This window comes from Pogona vitticeps, chromosome 2 (genome assembly GCF_051106095.1).
Source record: "Pogona vitticeps strain Pit_001003342236 chromosome 2, PviZW2.1, whole genome shotgun sequence".
Classification (NCBI taxonomy): Eukaryota; Metazoa; Chordata; class Lepidosauria; order Squamata; family Agamidae; genus Pogona; species Pogona vitticeps.
In genome coordinates this window covers 213,151,966-213,171,062 of record NC_135784.1, presented here as the reverse complement: position 1 = coordinate 213,171,062, position 19,097 = coordinate 213,151,966, and the positions used below count along the sequence as shown (strand labels likewise).

The 19,097-nt window shown below is 42.0% G+C and overlaps 1 long non-coding RNA gene across 1 annotated transcript in view; it reads left to right on the top strand.

Moving 5' to 3' along the window:
* Positions 1 to 10,073, top strand: part of LOC144586544 (uncharacterized) — a 67,164-nt gene extending 57,091 nt beyond the window's left edge. Inside the window, exon 2 of the long non-coding RNA XR_013541420.1 lies at positions 9,595 to 10,073. This is a non-coding gene — a long non-coding RNA (uncharacterized LOC144586544). The remainder of the gene's footprint in view (positions 1 to 9,594) is intronic.
* The last annotated feature ends 9,024 nt before the right edge of the window (positions 10,074 to 19,097 follow it).

Here is a 19,097-nt window from a genome sequence, read left to right as displayed (position 1 = left end):
AATAGTTCAACCATGCAATATTCTTATTCTGAAGGATTTGTTTCATTTGATCTTTCAATTTCATTTTATACAACCAGTCTTTTAATCGAATCACTTTTTTCTTTAAACAATTCCACATAAACTTTCATATTGACAGGAAAATTCTCTATTTCAGTGACTAGTCCTAATAGAGAATTAAATAGACATAAATTATTTCTATACTCATACCATATGTTTAACATTGTCTTTAAAACGAGTTATTAATTTCACTTGTTTTATATTTCTTGATCCTACCAAATAAATATTTTTTTTGATATCTACCTGTAATTCTGATGATTCCATTTCTCACCAAATTAAATTTTCTGGATTATATATAATTTCCCCAATAAACCTCAACTGATTAGCCATATAATAATTTTTAATGTTTGGTATGCTTATATCATTTTTTTGCTGTTTTATACCAATATTTTTATTTATTCTGGCTCTCTTCCCTTCATTACAGTTTTAATTAATCATTCCTTGCCAAAATTATAATCATCCTCTGTTGGTATTGGTAACATTCTAAATTTAAAAAAATTTGGCAAAATTTTCATTTTTATCAGTGCAATCCTTCCAAACCAAGAAAGTTTTAAATTAGTATATGTTTCTAAGTCTTTTATTGATTCTTCTTTTATATGTTTTCTTCTCTCAGTTTTTTTATTCTACCAGCTTTTCTTATGGTAATTCCCCTCATAGCTGCTTTCATCGTGTCCCATAACACTCCTATTTTACTCCCACCTGCTTCATTAATTAACCATATTCCCATCCATTCTTTGTTGTATATTCTGTCTTTTATTTGGTCCCGTTGTGCATCCCAAAATGCAAAAATAAAAACAAAACACCCCCCAAAAACCAAATTCACAGGGAAGCCATTGAAATCCACAAGCATCAGCAGAAGTTCAACAACAACAAAAAAAAGAAAGTTTGAAACTCAACAAAACTTGGCTCCCAGCACTGAAAAATACAGTGTGCAAAAGGTCATTGAACTCTACCCAGCCACAAGGACTGGTGATCACCACACACAAAAGACCAGCTAATGACACCCATCAATCACAGTGACAATACACCCACAACAAAAACACATTGATCACCATAATCACCCATCTCCTAAAAAAGGACAAAAGCTGATTTCACAGCCATAAATACTCAACTCCCAAACAAACTGCACCAGAGCACAGAGAGCTACCCCTGTCCTCTGAAGATGCCGGCCAGAGAGACTGGCAAAACATTAGGAAGAACCTTCAGAACATGGCCAAAGAGCCCGAAAAACCCACAACAACGTTTTTTTGGCTTCTGTAGAACTTTCCCCAATTTCTCTTTTCTCTTGGCATCTTGTGCTCACTTCATGTGTGCTCTTACTTTAAAGCTCCTCTCTCTTTAGCTTTTAGTCCCATTCTGCTGTAGCTCACCCCTGTGGCAGCTTTATATAAGGAGAGAAGGCCTTTGTGACATCAGCAGTCATTGTTCCCTAGGTATGTTGGTTGCTAGGAAAGCAAAGAAGATAGAGATATAATTTGGGGTTTCATATAACTGCTGCTGATCTCTCAAAAGTGTTGCACTTGTCATCATGAAAACCATCCTATTTCGCAGTGATGTTTCAGGACCAAATGAGTAAACGGAGAGCAGCAGGTTTTCCACCACACATTCTACTGCTTTTCCTGCTCACGAGGCACTGGAAATCTGGAAATAAAGATGAACTATAGCTGTGAATAAAGGACTTTTAGGGATGGTGTAAGGTCACAAATACAGATTCTTCTTCTCTTTATTATTTGGTTTTTTCCCTGCCTCATTTCCACAACAGTTTGTGCCTTTCAAAAAAAGTTTTCACAGTTTTTATGCATTTTCATACCCATTTTCCCTATAGTTGACAGAAACTCTTACTGATTGTTTAGACCAATGTTACCAGACCATTGAGTCAAACCTTCTGTTTTATTTGAAGTAGCTGTATTAACCTGTGCTAGCATATCAGGCCAAAAACAAACAAACAAAAGATAAAAAATCTTGTGGCACCTTAAAAAGACTAGCTGCTGTATTTAAACATGAACTTTCATGGACAGGCCCACTTCCTCAGACATGAGAGTGGGATCACATAGCAAATATTTATACATGCATACATGGCCCCATGTATGTATTATGCATGCCCCCTCTTTGTTTTGGGGTGAAGTATAAATGTACATATATTTTCCATGTAGTCCCATTCTTATATCTGAGGAAGCGGACTTGTCCACAAAAGCTCACATTAAAATACAGCAGCTAGTCTTTAAGGTGCCATAAGTTTTTTGTCTTCTTAATTCACCCCCCAACCTTCTGTTAGAGCAGTGGTTCTTAACGTGGAGCAAGCCAAACCTGTGAAGGTGGCTGCAGCTGCGGTGCTGGCAGTGGATCCAGACAATCCAGCTCTTTCTGCCTGCCACATCTCGCCTTCCTCCCTTAGGGGAGCACTGAGTATGGATTGCGTGGAAGGAAAGGGTCTGTCGGGTCCCGTCCTTGCCCGGTGAAGCGCTGCCTTGCACCTGGGTGGGGAGGGAGAGACAAGCCCCATTTGTCCATCCTGCCTTCCCGCCCACCTTTCTGCCTGTTGCAAGGGAAGTGCGGAGAGAAACGGTCGGTTTGGGGTGGCATGGCAGGATTTCTAGAGATGGGGCTGGCTCGGGTCATCCTGGGTGGGTGGGAATTTGGCAGCTTTTCCAGCTTTTCTTGTTGTCCTGTTGTGGCTGGCTGGCTGTCGTGGGAGAGGGGGAAGAAAGTTCACCTGGTCAACTTTAAATGGCTTTGAGGGACGTCGAACTTGGGATCTTCCCGTCTTCCGTGTAGATGGGTGTGATGTGCCTCTATGTGTAAATCCTCTGGGAGAGAAAGCTCTCAAATTGAACTGAGAGCGCTGAGGGCAGAATCCACAAGGCTGCCATAGAGAGACAAGCAAACGCACTACAGAAAGTCAGCTGCTCCTCTTTCTCCCTGAACCCTGAGGATCCGTTCAGTGAAGGCGAAAAGGGCAGCATGTCAGTGGCTTGAGTATAACAGTTTGCTTCAAGAAGGGGGTGACAGGGGTGCTCCAAAAAGTTAGACTACAACTCCCACAATCCTTGGCCCACCTTCCCGCCCATATGCCAGCTGACATATTATTGGTCAGTATGAAGACTAAGCTATGTTTTCATCAGGTGGCCAGAAGCCATAGAGACATACTGTTTTTAATTGCCACACTTTAGTATCAGAGGTAGTTTGTGGAAGATAAAGTGAAGCTTTTATCAAGCTGCATTTTTCAAGCTTTGGGATACATAAGATGGTCCAGTAAGGATCATCTTCCTGGTGGAAGGAGAAATTAGGCTGCTTCCCTACCTTAATTTTCTTTTTCCTGTGCTGTCCTCATTCTCCATTGCCACCACACTAAGCTCAGTTACCCAATTCACACTTATCAGCAGATCTGAAGTGGTCTGCAAGAGGGAGAGGCATCACTGAAAACTGTCTCCTTCCCTCTTCTGAAAGGGGACAGTGCCTTCTATCAGTGGAGTGACTTCCACTGGATAAAACCTCAGCACCCTTTTTTTCATTTTCATGTCTTGTTTTGTGTTTTGCCCATGGGTGATTGATTAATTAGGAATCCTTCAGTCTCAAGAGACTATGGTAATGTGCTCTGTATGGAGGACTTGGAACAGCATATAGTGTGCTTGAGAAGGCCAATTTGAGAGTGACCATCCCTTCCACACTGAAGACAAATACAGTCTGTCCCCTGTCCAGCTCCCTGATTTTGCTGCTTTCGGGACTGCCTCTTTGCCTCAGCCTACTGGACAAGGGTAACTTCAAATTGGGAGAGGCTGTGACGCAATGCCTGCCTCCAGGCTGAACACTGAGATGTCAAGGTTTCCCATCTGTTGAGGTCCATTCCTAAGGCCTTCAGATCCCGCTTGCAGATATCCTTGTATCACAGCTGTAGTCTCCCTCTGGGGCGATTTCACTGCACTAATTCTCCATACAGGAGATATTTTGGAATCCGATGTCAAAGGGATCTGATGTTGAGCCATCAAAAACTACAGTGCCCTTCATTCCCCCATGAAAGGACCAGATGATGTTAAGGAGTCGAGGTGGACATCCAATCTTGGGAAGTATTTTAAAAAGACCCTCCCTTCTAACCAAATCAAAGGCCTTTGGGAGATCTATGAAGGCCACAAAGAGTGGCTGTCGTTGTTCCCTATATTTCTCCTGCAGCTGTCTGAGGGAGAATACCATGTCAGTGGTGGATCTATTAGCTTGAAATCCACACTGTGATTCTGGAAAGACTCTGTCTGCAAGGGCCTGGAGTCTCTTCAGCACAACACAGGCAAGCAACGCTGAGAAGAGAGATGCCAGGGTAGTTATTGCAGTCGCCCCTGTCTCCTTTGGTCTTATACAGTGTGATGATGTTTGCTTCATTTTTGAATTCTTGTTGTGCTCTGTAAAACATTTTGTGTGTCTCTTTGTATTGTACTTTTTAAATGTGCACTCCAGTTCGATATTATATTTTGGTTTCTCAGTTTTATGGTTTCAATTTTGTTTGTGCTCTTTGTGTAAACTTTTTGTGTAGATATATATTGTAGATATATATATATATATATATATAATATGTTGCTCTGATTTTTGTTGCTTTCCTTCTGTAAAATTTTCTTTGTGTCTATTTAACCCTTTTTATAGTGTGCATGAATTTGTATTTTCCTTGAATCTTAATTTAATTTCAGAGTTATCATCTTGAAATTTTTAGTTCCTGCATTGCGGTTTGTTTTTATGCCCTTTTTATATTTCTATTTGCATCTTAAAATTCACTTGTAACTAAATCATTAAATGTTACTGTTTTTTTTCACGCATTTCATTTTCTTGCAATTGAATTTTATTTTCAGGGGTCATTGGATTTAAGTGTCTTGAATGAATGAATGAATGAATGAATGAATGAATGAATGAATGAATGAATGAATGAATGAATGAATAAGATATCGCCGTGGGGAGGGGGGCAATGATAACTTCCTCAATGGCTCAAGGGGGCGTTTCTTTCAAAAAGGTTAAGAACCACTGTGTTAGAGTATCTTTTTTGTTTGGATCATTTGAAATTCCTGATCTCCTGGAAGGTAGTTGGACTCAGGGCTCCTGAGATTCTTGGCAGGATAGCAGATGTATATTACCCTCTTGCAATCTGTACACTGATATAAGTGGGGTGAGAAGATACATGTCCCCCACACCATGTCTTTGCACTCTTTTACAATTCTGTCACCTCCTCGCCTCCCTATATTTAGTGCAAGCTTAACCAGTTGCTTTGGAGCTGAATACAATGTCTTTCTGTTGATCTTCCACTCTTTGAGGGCCATTTTGTCTATGCCATCCTGAGCCGGATAGGATGAAATGGGGATGCACTTTTAATGGTTTTTTAGCAGTTTAGGGTAGCTTTGCCACACCACTGAAAGATTTTAACTTCTTGGTCTCCATGATCACTGCAAATGATGATAGCAGGCAAAAGATTAAAAGACACCTGCTTCTTGGGAGAAAAGCGATAACAAACCTAGATAGCATCTTAAAAAGCAGAAACATCACCTTGCCGACAAAGGTCCACATAGTCAAAGCTATGGTTTTTCCAGCAGTGTTGTATGGAAGTGAGAGCTGGACCATAAAGAAGGCCGAAGAACTGATGCTTCTGGTGCTGGAGGAGACTCTTGAGAGACCTCTGGACTGCAAAGAGATGTAATTCCATGTACATGCTTGTTAGAATGTAGTGCATCTGACTGCCAAAGAATTAATGCTTTTGAATTGTGGTGCTGGAAGAGACTCTTGAGAGTCCCCTGGACTGTAAGGAGAACAAACCCATCCATTCTGAAGGAAATCAACCCTGAGTGCTCACTGGAAAGACAGATCCAGAAACTGAGGCTCCAATACTTTGGCCATCTCATGAGAAGAGAAGACTCCCTGGAAAAGACCCTGATGTTGGGAAAGTGTGAGGGCAGGAGGAGAAGGGGACGACAGAGGACGAGATGGCTAAATTGTGTCACCGAAGCTACCAACAAGAATTTGACCCAACTCCAGGAGGCAGTGGAAGACAGAAGGGCATGCTCTGGTCCATGTGGTCACAAAGAGTCAACACCACTTAATGACTAAACAAGAGCAAGGGTTTTAAATCTTGAGTGAGGTCTTTGGTGGTATGCAGCAACAAGATATATTTAAAGGGGGTCTGTGGTAAAGAAAAGGTTAAGAACTGCTGCCCTAGAGATTACCATAAAATGGCATACACCATAAATATTTCTCAGCATTATGAACTGTGGCAGAAGTAAGCATAGAAATAAAAATGGACTCATTTTGCTCCTCCACCATGCCAAACGGAATGGCACAATCTAGCTGTTTTTTATATTGACATGTTTTTTGCCTATAATTCCTTTCCATTATATTCTCACATTATTCTTTAGATTAGCACCTATTTTATTAAATACACAGTTTTCCCCCTTAAAAATTACAGTACATTCAAATGCTTCATTTTATAGATTGAGGTGCTGAGAACAGCATCACAACAATGGGGGAATGGTGAGCATCTAAATTATGATTCACACATTGATATGACAAGTGAATCTTGTGTTTTTGCATAGAAAGCCAGAAAGCTCCAGTTCTACTAGCAATCCACACTTGCTTAACAAAAAAAGGAGTTCATATAATGGGAGTCTGCCTGAAATTCCCTTTAAAACAGCAGCTGTGCAATTCTTTATTTTTCCATGGAAAAAAAAGACTGTTTTAATATTTCAACAGTAGTACAAATGCTTCCTTTGCCTTTTTAGCAGCATTACATCCAGCCTTGATTGCTGACTGCATCAGCAGACTAGCATCTGCTTGATGAGGCACAATCACATTAGCTAAACTCACATACAGAGATGGGAGATTTAGTTACATATTCAGCATAAATATCTCTGTGGAGGATTTTAAAAAATGAATGTGTAAAGAGAAAATCTCAGATATTTGGCACAGAGACGGAAGCAAGGATTTGCTTTCTTTTAGTTCTTAAGCAGGCAAAGATTGGTGTCATGCGTGACTCAGAAGTAGGTGATTTTGCTTTGGGTGGTGCTTTAAAGTCAATTCATCCAGGTGATTTTAAAAAGGTTGTCATGAGCAAAGATTTATTTATACTTCTGTAGTATAAATACAAATACCTTTATACTTAGAGATAGACGCCACTCTCCCAGCCTTTTGCTCTCAGTGAGAAACTGAGAAAATGATCCTTTCCCCCTCCTTGAAGTGAGATTTGTCTATGCAAGAGTTTTTCTTCTTCTGATAAATCTCACAGAATCTCTCAGTTTCTCAGACATTTCATGGTATTTTTTTCCCTGAAGAACCTACAATCTGAGTAGAATTGTTACAATTCCCGAACAATGACATCTTCCTTGTGCAAAATATTTCTGTTTGTTACTTACTCTTAGAAGTGTGTATATATGAATCATTGTATATTTAATTTAATTTAAGTACTCTTTAACTGTGACCAGAGCAACTGACAAAACTGGAAGCCAACGTTTTGCTTGCATATTTGTGCGCGGGTATGGGTGTTCATATGCTGAATGCTGGAATGACTGGCAGATGAGTGCCTGCATGTTGAATAGGGGGCTTCAATGTTGATTGGTTGAAGTGTTTAGAGAGAGCAGTCTGTTTTAGTTAGTCTATTGGAAAAAGTCTATTTTGGAATGCCCAAGAGAGAGAGTTGGTTTAAAAAATCTGTGTTGAGTAAGGAGAAAACAGTTGAATAAATAGTGTTGTATTGAGACTATAAAAACAGTTATTCTTAAAAGTTAAAAGATAGAATGTTAAGGAAATATGTGAAAATATTATAAAATATTATAGATCTTCATAGTTTTTCTATTTCAGGTTTCAGCCTTCTGCTACATGACCCCTTATTATTTATTCCTAAGTAACATTTTAAATAGAGATGGGGAAGACTCACCATTTTGGCGAGTCATCCTGCTTTGTGAGTTGTCAAAAGTTGATGACTCACAAAGCATGAAGTTGCCCCCATGAACTGATGAATAATGAATTTATTTGGTGATTTGTGGGGGTTACTAAAAAAAACCACACGCTTGTCCCTGCCCCTGATGCCACCGCCACCCCCACCCCCGTTGCCACCCCCCACTGCCATTGCAGCTGGCATCTTTGCAAAGGGCAGCCTGATCCAGTCTGCCTTCCCTACCCTAAATGAAGCTGCAGCTGCCATATTTGCAAAGGGCAGCCAGGTTCCTTTTCGGCAGGACATGGCTGCAGAGGCCTGATGGAGACCTTGGCAGCGGCAGCAACAATTACGGTAAGGGGGTGTCAGTGGAGGTGGGAACGGGGAAGCTAAGGTAGGGAGAGGAAGGGGTTGGGGTGGGTGGCTGCCCATCGGCTCGCCAATCAGCTGATTGGCAGGCCGGTAGGCAGAATAGAAAAGCCATAGGACAGCTTTTTTCTTCTTTGTATGGGGAGATGAATAAAAATGGGAAAATATTCATCCCTTCATATTTGTGGGGGTCTCTGGAACCCACAAATATGAAGGGATGAATATTTAATGAAACAGCGATTTTAGACAAATATCACAATCTGTATTTTTATTCTGCCCCATGTCTAATTTTAAATACATTAGCTACTAGAGAGAACAGAGAGTGTAACACCCATGTCAGCTCAGGCAATGTAATACCTAGTCTTCAAAAAAAAAAAAAAAAAAAAAAAGGAAAAAATTACATGAGAAACCTCTTTCATTTAACATCTAAATAGCGTTAATAAAAAGCAAAGCAAAAGCAAAGTGTGCTGCTTATATATCGCCCCATAGTGCTTCAAGCACTCTCTAGGCAGTTTAATTATGCAGGCTACATATTGCCCCCCCAGCGAGCTGGGTACTCATTTTACCGACCTCAGAAAGATAGAAGGCTGAGTCAGCCTTGAGCTGCTACCTGGGATTGAACCCCAGGTCGTGAGCACAGTCATAGTAGTTGATACTGTAAAGGGACAACCTCAGACATTTTAGACAGGTTAGGGAGGGGAGCTATCATTTGGGCTAATGCCTAACTTAGTGGCAGTAGAAAGAGGTGGCTAGGTTTAAAATGAAGGTGTCAGAGAGTTGCCGTATATGTTGATCTTATTTCCCTTGAAGGCAATGCCTTTTCCACTAATTTCCACACAAACAGACCATACACTCTACAGGTAGTTACAAGCACCTCCTTGACACCTTTTAGCACCTTAAACCTAGCCACTACTCCTTAGTGCCACTAGTAAAGATGTTAGCCTAAACAAACAAGCACAGCCCAAAATCTCAGCTAAGTATTTTGAGGTTACTCTTTCTGTTCTATCCCAGGCAGAGCCTGCTTGCCACAGGCTGGTGTCCATTTTATATTCAAGAGCTTAGTGAAACTTTTTTTCTATTTTAATTAAGCACTTTGATCCTAATGATAAGGCATAGCTTCCTGAGTATATTGTTGCCTGTAGTCTGCTTAAGTCCTTCTTGTGATGATCTGAAGGAGAGTGGGATTTGTAGTCAGAGAAAATGGACACTGTTAGGTTCAAAGTGAAATGATTCTAAGCCATTGGAATATGATAGGCCGTGAAACTGTTTTCCAGTTTGCCTGGTACAGGGAGAACTGCGATAACAAGGCAAGGATGAAGGAGACCCAGCATGAAGACTCAACACATACCATCCTAATTTGGAGCAAGATAATGCACCTGGATATCATGAGAATTATGGGTGGAGGGTTGTGTTACGCGTCTTTGAAGTTAATTGGTTTTACAGCTATTAAGTGTAAAAAGTGGGAAGACCAAGTGATGTAAGAAAATATGGATGATAGGATGTGTTAGAGAGCTTCTTCTAGCTTCTAAGGTTTTTTTTTTTGGAGTTTCTCAAATGGTTTGTGCTATGTGAAGGAATGCTTACAGAATGTAGCATGGTAAAGAGGAGGAGGAGGTGGGAATAGCCCACCATAGCTTAGATTTTAGTATTTCTCATTTTAATAAGGAATAGCAGCTTTATTTAAATATTGGAATATTTGGACATGTTTTATGCTAATGCTTTGCAGACAAACAGTTTCTATGGATCTATATGTTATTAATAAAAATAATTATAAAAACTCAGCTGAGTACTAGTCTCTTGAACAGCAGGGTTATATTTAAATCCAGTGGATTGGAATAGGTCACTGACTTGCGACCATTGAGAAGTCCTAGCTTACTGAGCTGTTGTGTGTTCTCAGGAAACACAAAGCCCATGTTTAAGTTCTTGAAAAGTAAAGTTTTCTTTTAAGATCAGGCTTGTCCATGGAACAGATTCTATGCACTTCTGAGGATTAAAGGACTTGCCTCAGAGAAAAGGTGGTAGATTTGTGTCCACAGTGACTCCCTGTCCAAACCTCATACTCTTCTTAAGGAGAGCTGAGCGTTACATGGTGGCAGCAGTGGGATCCAAAGTGATCTGAGCTGTTGGGAGACAGTCTGCTTAGAAACATTTTTGCATGTCCAAAGGTGCAATGGAATAAGACTGCTTTTCTAAGTTGTTATTTTGCTAGGCAAGATGAGAGGCAGGGGGTATGGAAAACCCCCACAAGACCTTTTACCATAGGAGATGGTGGAGGATGGCATTGCTGAAACTGAAGCTGTGGCTACTGTAACATCTGGAAGTGTCAGGAGCAGGAATCCAGTGCAACATGTTGCCAAGGCTGGAGCTGTGGCTACTTCAGTGTTTAAAGGAGCCAGGACAGGAGATCCGGGGCAACAAGTTGCTGAGGCTGGAGCTGTGGCTTCTTCAACATTTGGAGGTGTCAGGAGCAGTAAACCAGTGCAACAGGTATATCCAGAGTCAAGGGAGCCATCTGGGGAGAGGGCAGTCCAAGTCCTGGAGACCAGAAATTGGGCACGATGTGCAGCAAGGGTAATGGCAGCTCAGGAGAGCTGGAGCCTAACTGCTCAACCTGATGATTTGGATATACAGGATGGTATAACCAGCTAGTGGGCTGGAGAAGAAGACTCAAAGGAGCTTACTCAAACATCCCAATAGAAATTACAGTTCAGAACAATGGACTTGCAATGCTTAATCTCAGAACAATTGATTTGGATTTCCCAAAGCATGGGTAAGTCCCCCGATTTCTTATCATTTTGACTTAACCAAAGATCCTAGTTTGCTAGCTATAACTCACTCTCAAACGCGCAGGCTTGAGACTCCTGATTGGGACAGTAGGGCAAGAGCAAGGCATGCTCTTAATTTGCCTTGCATAAATGGAGGTGAGGAAGCAGTAATTCAGCAGGCTAATTCTGTTGTCTCAGAGACTGTAAAAGTCTCACTGCTAGAGTTTCCCAGGCAACCAGAGGCTCAAACTAAATGGCAGCTAAAGAAACCTCAGAGTCTGCCCCATCTAGCCCAGGATGAACAACCCACAGATTTAGCAATTGCCTTTGGGCCCCTACAGGCAGGATAAGTTTTGGCAGCCAGAGAGAGGCTTCCGTTGGGGGCTGTGTTGTTGCAGAAAGGGGATGACGGGATCGTGAATTCTATTTCCTTTTTTAGGAAGAAGCTCCTCTCCCATGAAAGTGCAGCTCCTGGTCATTTCATTGGTATTACAACAATTTTTTTTAAAGGAGAGTGGAAACAAGACCGAAAGTTGGTGCTGCGCCACCTAATGGTCACTCAGTAGGCACCACAACCTAAATAAACAAATTTTTAAAAAGAAAAGAAGAAAAGAAGGATAGGCTGGTGCTGCACCTCTTGATGGCCTGCAGTTGGGCTACACATTTAATTATATATATATATTTTAAAAAGCAAAAAAGTGCAGAAGGATAAATTGGTTAGAATAGAATTCATTTTGAGACCAAATTAAAAATAAGAAAAGAAAAAGAAGGGGATTATTTTCATTAGGCTTATCCATTTGAAGTTTATTTTTTTACAGTTCAGCAGCCGACCTGGCTATTATGGGGCCCAAAAGGACAAGTCACAAAGAAAGGCAAACAGCCTAGAAAATGCAAGGCTCCAGCCAGAGCAGCACTCTTAGAAAAGGAATGTTCTGCAGCTCCAGGGTTGATGGAGGTGATTTCTGTAGTGGGCAGCTCCTCAGACATGGTCATTGGAACACAGGAGGAAGGCGCACAGGAGGCTAGGGTGATGACAATGGACCTGTCCCAGGACCAACTGATGAGTGAGGCTACTGGCACGGGATTCGGTGTTCTGATCAACACATTGCTCTAAGAGAGCAATGTGGGACATCATTACATCACCTAATTGCTTTTGCTCAGCCATCTTACACATTTTAGACTCCTTGCTTGATTTCCAAGGGGTAGCAGCTCTGTAAACCTCCCTGGCAAGGGCCCCTTTCCTCTTCAGCTTGGTCAACTTGGCCAAAATGGCGCCATAGACAGGCCAGTCTTCTTCACCCCCTTGATGAGGTTGTTCTGGGTACCAGCCAGCAGGTACTTGTGTTGCCTTCTGCCAACTCGGTGTTTCAGGCAGCTGTTGTGCAAGGTGAGTGTGCACCTACACAACATACACATGGTTGTGTGTTTGTTGGGGTTTCTTTAAATTTAATTGGAAGCGGTGCGCTTACAGAATGCCCATGCACATTCAAAGAAAATTTAAAAATTATTATTATTATTATTATTATTAGTAGTAGTAGTAGTAGTAGTAGTAGTAATAATATATATACAGTTCAAATTAAAATTAAATAAGATTGTAATAACAGGAATAGTTGCATTGAAGCAACTACCAGTTGTTGGTTAGCTAGTCCTGAGGGCTTGGAACAGGTGTGGCCCATACCAGTTGATCACCTACAATAATTCTGCGTTTTTCTTTTTTGAAATGGGATGGCACTTAGCTCTATTCAGGGCAAGATGTCGCTGTTGGCATTCCAGGCTAAGGCCCCTGGAGTAGCTGAATCCACAGGGGAATTTAGAATCTGTAAGATGATTGAAGGATGGAGTAAGAAAAGAATTAGAAGCCCCTATGATAGGTCTCTTTTTTCTATTTATACCCATCTTCTACCCCTCACCTCCGTCTCGCCTCATTATTCCAGAGTGGGAAGGCAGAGGGGTTTAAGACCCTTCTGTACAAAACAGAAAAGATTTGTTTTGTCATGTGGGAGTTGTTTTGCGGTCCAGAAAGAGTCCCAAACATTGTCCAGATTTTCTGCTGAAAATTAGACTAGCATTTAGAGCAAAAAGACCCTTTGATCTGTCTTTTACATTTAAAAAGCCTGACAAAAAATGAAAGTATATGACAGTATCATCCTGTCAAGTAATCAAACCCACACAATCAAGCAACACCAGAATGCATAAGCCTGATCCACAGCTTTTCAATGTATTATTATTTAGCGAGGCTTTTTTAATTGGAAATATAAATGCAATGTTGAGAAGTACTCAGTTCGTCACCTGCTTAAATCCTGGTATAAAAACAACATCCTGAAACCATATTTTCAGATATTCTGTTTCTGTCAGATTCTATGTTCATTACAGCTGAAGGACTTTTTAAAGCAATGCTGTGTCAATTTAGCCTCAATTAAGCACTTTCAGATCAAGATGATAAGGCAATACAGATATTTTTAAACCAAGAATGCTCCCCAAACAACAATAACAACAATTATTATTATTATTAATCAGAAACCCCAGGGACAGTCAAAATTATTAAAACATTGACTGGTTTTATATAATAGATGCAAGTTTTAACCAAAAACCTAAGTATCTGTTAAATACCGGCGCAGTATGTATGCTGTTCCTAACATTGCCATTTTTTTGTAGCTCTGATGGTGTGATGTCTGAGATTTGCAACCGCTTATACTACTGTGTGAAGTTTCATGGTAGTTATTATTAGGCATTATTATTCAAAAATGCCAGGCATAGTCAATCAAAATTACAAAAATATTGACTGGTATTATATAAAAGATAGAAGTTTTAACCAAAGACTTGAGTATCCATTAAATATCAGCACAGTATGTATGTTGTTCCTAATACTACTGGTATTTGTAGATCTGATTGTTTGATTTCTGAGATCTGCAACTGCTTATACTACTGTGTGAAAATTCTTGATGTTGTTCCCAAAGCCCTGATGACTACTGAAGACCACTGAAGTGTGTTTCATCATTACCACCACCACCATCATTGAACTGCAGAGCTGGAAGGACCCTTTGGACCCCCTGTCAAGGTTTCCCTGCACTAGCCATCTGGCAACAACCAGAGGGTGTGTGTGTGGCAGCTCTAGAGGCTCCATGTTCATCACATGTCAAGCAGATTGGGATCTTGCTGCCCTGACCTTGACACTGTCAACAGCCAGGAGACCTCCCAGCACTGGTTGGATAGCAACAGAAAGTCTAACTTTGGTTTCAACAAGTGCAGATGGGAACGATTTTTAAACTGTGGTTGTGCTTGTGTCCTGTGCAGCAACAGGAGTCCCTGCAAATTCAGCGCAAAAGTAAGACAGCATGTAGTCTCAGCCTAAGGAAAGAAGGAATTGAGGAGGGAGAAGGGAAAGGTGGGGCAAAATCAGTCAGAAAAAGAGCTATTTTATCCATACCCGTGCCACCATTTGCCAAGCCAATCTCTCCCAGTGCAATTTTGGCCATTTGTTTTTAATGCAATTATAAACACACATTTAAGCAGAAGAGGAACATTTAGACCCTTGTTCTTATAATTGACTGTCCCCAGAACAAGGCAGAAAACTTGATTTGGAGGGTGAAAAGCAAACTGCATAGCATGATAATGCTGCACAACTTATCACCACCGTAATTAGTTTTTATATTGGCTATCCTGTTTTTAATTTCTGGTATCAAGGTGCAGTGAAGCATGCTATCAACCATTAAAGCATACACAGAGAGAGGACATGGAGAAATAATAATTGGAAGGAAATACATCAGGTTGAAATCTATCAAGGTACCCTTTGCTGTGTTTTCGCTTCACATGTTTTAAGGTAGGGGTGGGAAATGCTTTTATTTCCAAGGAAGGTCACCAGTCATTAGAAATTCAAAGTCACAGGTTGCACCCAATGGTGGACAGACACAAAGACAAATGAGTGCAGAGCCCTCACTCCCTCTTTCGGCCAGCACTTTCTCTATCCAGAAGCTACAGAAGCTTGAGCGAAGAATGGGCCATTAATATCCAAAGAACCCAGAGCACACTTAGATTCTTATATGGGATGATGCCATGGTTCACCACAATGGGGCATGACCCTATCCTAAATATATTTGTGAGGGGGTCAGCACTGGTGCCCGAGCAGGCCACCTGCCTTTGCTGCACACACCCCAATAGCTTGGTTGGAGCAGCTGAGAAGGCTGGGAGGAGGGAAGTTCAGGTGTCTCCAGGGAACTGGGGATTGCATAACAGCTGACAGGTTTGAAGGTGGGCCTCTGGAGAGGGTTAAAGAAGGGGGGGGAATGAAGGTCTGTTGTGTTTCTTGGAGCTTGCGACACCCAGTGAGGGTTCAGCTAAGGAAAAGGAGACCTGGGGGGTCTGCAGCAAAGGACCTGGAACACATACTATGCACTGCTAGAGACTTGACTTGGGAAGAGGACAATGACCCCTGGCAAGAACTGCCCAGCAGTGTTCCTGTGACTAGGAGCCAAGGCCAGAGAAGAGAGACATCCATCAGTCCCACCCACTCTGTGGCACCTGAGAGACCCAATAGGTCCTGACGTGCCCCCCTCATAAGGCACTGGTGGTGCACAGGCCAATGCAAGTCAAGGAGGAGGAGGAGGAGGCTTGCCAAAGAGCATTTGTCAGCCACCTCTACCAGCCTTCATTGAAAGGCACCAAGCCCAGTCCAAGACTGAGGCCAGTGAAGTCCTTATTAGAAGGGCTTCACTGGCCTCAGTAACGGGAACTGAGGACAGCACTGAACTGACTGTATCCAGAGGACTAGTGGAGACAAATCAGTCCTCTGAGGTGTGGGAAAGCAGTGATGGGGAAGTGCTGTGAAAGACACCCAGTCCAATATACAGCAATCTCACCATCAACCTGGAGCCAATGGAATTACTGGTGGGAGACCTCAAGGCCACCAGCTTTGCTAGGGGTGGGAGAAGCAGGCCTCATAATAGCATTGTTTTTCTCCTCTCACTTGATTTGATTTTTATTTATTGCAGTCTAAATGCCTTAATACGCCTATATTTTTATTCAAAAGAGTGGTCCTAAGGCAGCGATGGTGAACCTTTGGCACGTGTGCCACAGCTGGCACTTAGAGCCCTCTCTGTGGGCACATGAGCCGTAAGTCGCCAGATTGATACCCCCAGCAGCCAAACCTGAGAAGGTGGCTACAGCTGCAGGGCTAGCACCCTGACAGGCGGTGGGCCAGGATCTGGAGCAGCTGGCACTGGCAAGCCAGCTGACCTATAGGTGGTGGCAGGGTTGGACATGACTGGAGGTGGATCTAGAGTGGGGTCCAGAAGCACCTCCATGCCTGTGATTCCCCCTTCTGCTTCTGCCGCCACTTCAGCTTCTACTGCTGCCTGCTGTGTTGGTTGTTGTTGTTTGTAGTTTGGGCACTCAGTCTCAAAAAGGTTCTCCATCACTGGCCTAAGGCATCCTTTGAAGGCTCTACAGTTGTCCTCCCCAGACACTCAGCACCTACTACATACTCAAAGGCTAATACAACTCACACCATGTTTGGGAATCAAATACCATCTCATGGGGAGAAGCTATCTCGTGTAGGGGCAATGTTGCTGTGCTTTGTGGGGTGTGTGTGTGTGTGTGTGTGTGTATAAAGAACTCCACTAAAAAATTCAGGAGAGAGCGCCTTTCAAGCATATTCCATTGGCATAATGATTCAAAAAGTGGGAAATTAGGTCATAAAAATGCAAGTTGCACAAATTTGTTCCCCATATATTTCTCCTCCTTGGCACCCTAAAACCAGAAGAGATAGCTACAAGACCCCAGCTTGTCTTTCAATTTGGATGATACCATCCCGAAGGAGGGGGGATATTCCAATTTTTTTCCTAAAGATTTTTTTTCTAGTCTATGCAAAATTCCTCCAAATATGCTAGCACATCCTCCTCATTTCTCAGTTACCCAGTTTTGGTCAGGCTCCTATCAGCACTCACCAGCTGAGTCTGCTATTGGATGGAGTACTAATGATTATGAACTTACTTTGGTGGCAGAGAATGCATATTGTAGTAAGATGGGTACTCCTCCAATGCTTTGAATATACAGAATGTTTACAATCCAAGTGAACTGAAGTAATTTCATTGAACAGGGCAGATCTAAAATAAATGCCATTCTTCTGCTTCTTTACTAGCCCTTGCCAGAAAAAGGTTACCAGTTCAGCTTCATAGTGTTGGAAGCTGGAGCACAGAAATAACATAACTGGAACAAAATTGGCCACAAGTGTACTGGTTTCAGATGCCATAGCCCTGGTACAAGCGTAGAGGACAGATCCCACACTAGTTGCCCCAATTGGCAGCTGATGGTAACCATGGTGAAAGAATTAGAATTAACCACATGGGCATAAGCCACTTTGTGGCCTCGTCTGTGACTGGGAAGCAGAAAATGTGCAACAGCCCTTGAGCTGGGCATGCATATGGCTTCTGCTACAAGAAGAGGCCACCTGGGGGTCCCGCACTTGGGGAAGGTCCCTGTCCCTTCTATTTGGTTCCATCCTTATGTCTCAAAGCACTCTTAACAAAGCTGTGGCAATACTAATAGAGCAAAGCAACTGTGGTCGGCCCCTTACAATCATATCTGAAGAAAGTGAGGATGAATGGGAGAAGGCCCAAGGTAGAGTTCATCTGTCACTGAACAGAGCACTTTATTGCTTCTCCAGGAAAAAGGAAAACAAAAATCTCCTCACTGGAGTCTGGCTGGAGAGTAGGCATGTCCCCTGGCCAATTCAATTGGCCAAGCACACAAAGATTGCATGGGACGAGGACTGCACAAACCTTGGAGGCCTCTGGGAAAGAGAAGGTAGCTGATGGTAACCATCTAAAGATGGTAATTGCCATGACTCCCATGCATCTTATCACTACCAGCAACAAAACATGACTCCCCCATGAGAGAGTCTGGGACTGCTGCTTCTTATTAACAAAACATCATTCCCATGACACTTCTAATTAAGTTTATGCCAAGCAGTTATGAGAGCAATCATAGCTTCACATTTTCATAATCTATAATGGCAATAACTTCTAGGTCAGGTATTTCTTATTAATAATGAAGTCAACGTAGAGTAAATAAGTTAAAGTTACTAATCTGCTCAATGCACTGAAGTACTCCCCTCAGTCATGAAATATTTGCAACTGTTTGGTGCATCTGTGGATTACTTTAAAACAGCCTATGGAAATCTGCTGATCAGAGAAGAGGCTGAAACAGGCAATTACCCACTGCAGGAAGTGACCATCTTCTGATTTGACTTAGAGCACAAGCACAGAGAAACATGACAGTCTTTGCATCTGCTGTCTTTCAGAATTCATTTAGGAATTTTCTTTTTGAGGATTGTCCCACAAGAGCAGGAGTAGGGGAAAATAAGCAGTTCAGCAATAGTTTATTGAAGTCATCAAAGAGAGTTCAGAAGTCACTATGCATTTGTGTAGGAACACCAGTTCTCGGAAATCAGTTCAAGGACTGGAATTGAGAAGCATAATTAAGGAGTAAGATGCTGTTTAAAAATATTTTCTCAATAAAAATAAAATTGCCAAATAGAGTGGTGCCTCGACTTATGAATGCCCCTACTGACGACCATTTTGGGTTACGACCAGCTCCGGCCACAAAATTTTGCTTCTATTTGCCACCAGAGCTTCCACTTACGAACAGAAAATGGCAGGGAAAAAAGGTGGGAAATTCAAATTTCTAACTGTAGGTAGCAACAAGGCTGCTTCTTTGTAGCTCTTTTGCCCCAGCAGTTAGAAGTGTGTGTCATAATCGGAGGCTTGGAACTGCGTCCTTTTACCTCTGAGAGAGAGAGAGAGAGAGAAAGAGAGTGTGTGTGTGTGTGTGTGTGTTTGTTTGTTTGCAGGGAGGCTTCAGGTTGCCTGGTAAGGTAAGGTGCTGTTTTTTGCTTTTTAAAAACTGTTCTGGGTGTTTTTGCAGTGTGGTTTTGAGCTGGGGGGTTATATTTCTGTGCTGTGATGGGTCTTGGGGGGTTGTTTGTTTGTTTCTGGTTTCTCCCCCAATTTCCAATG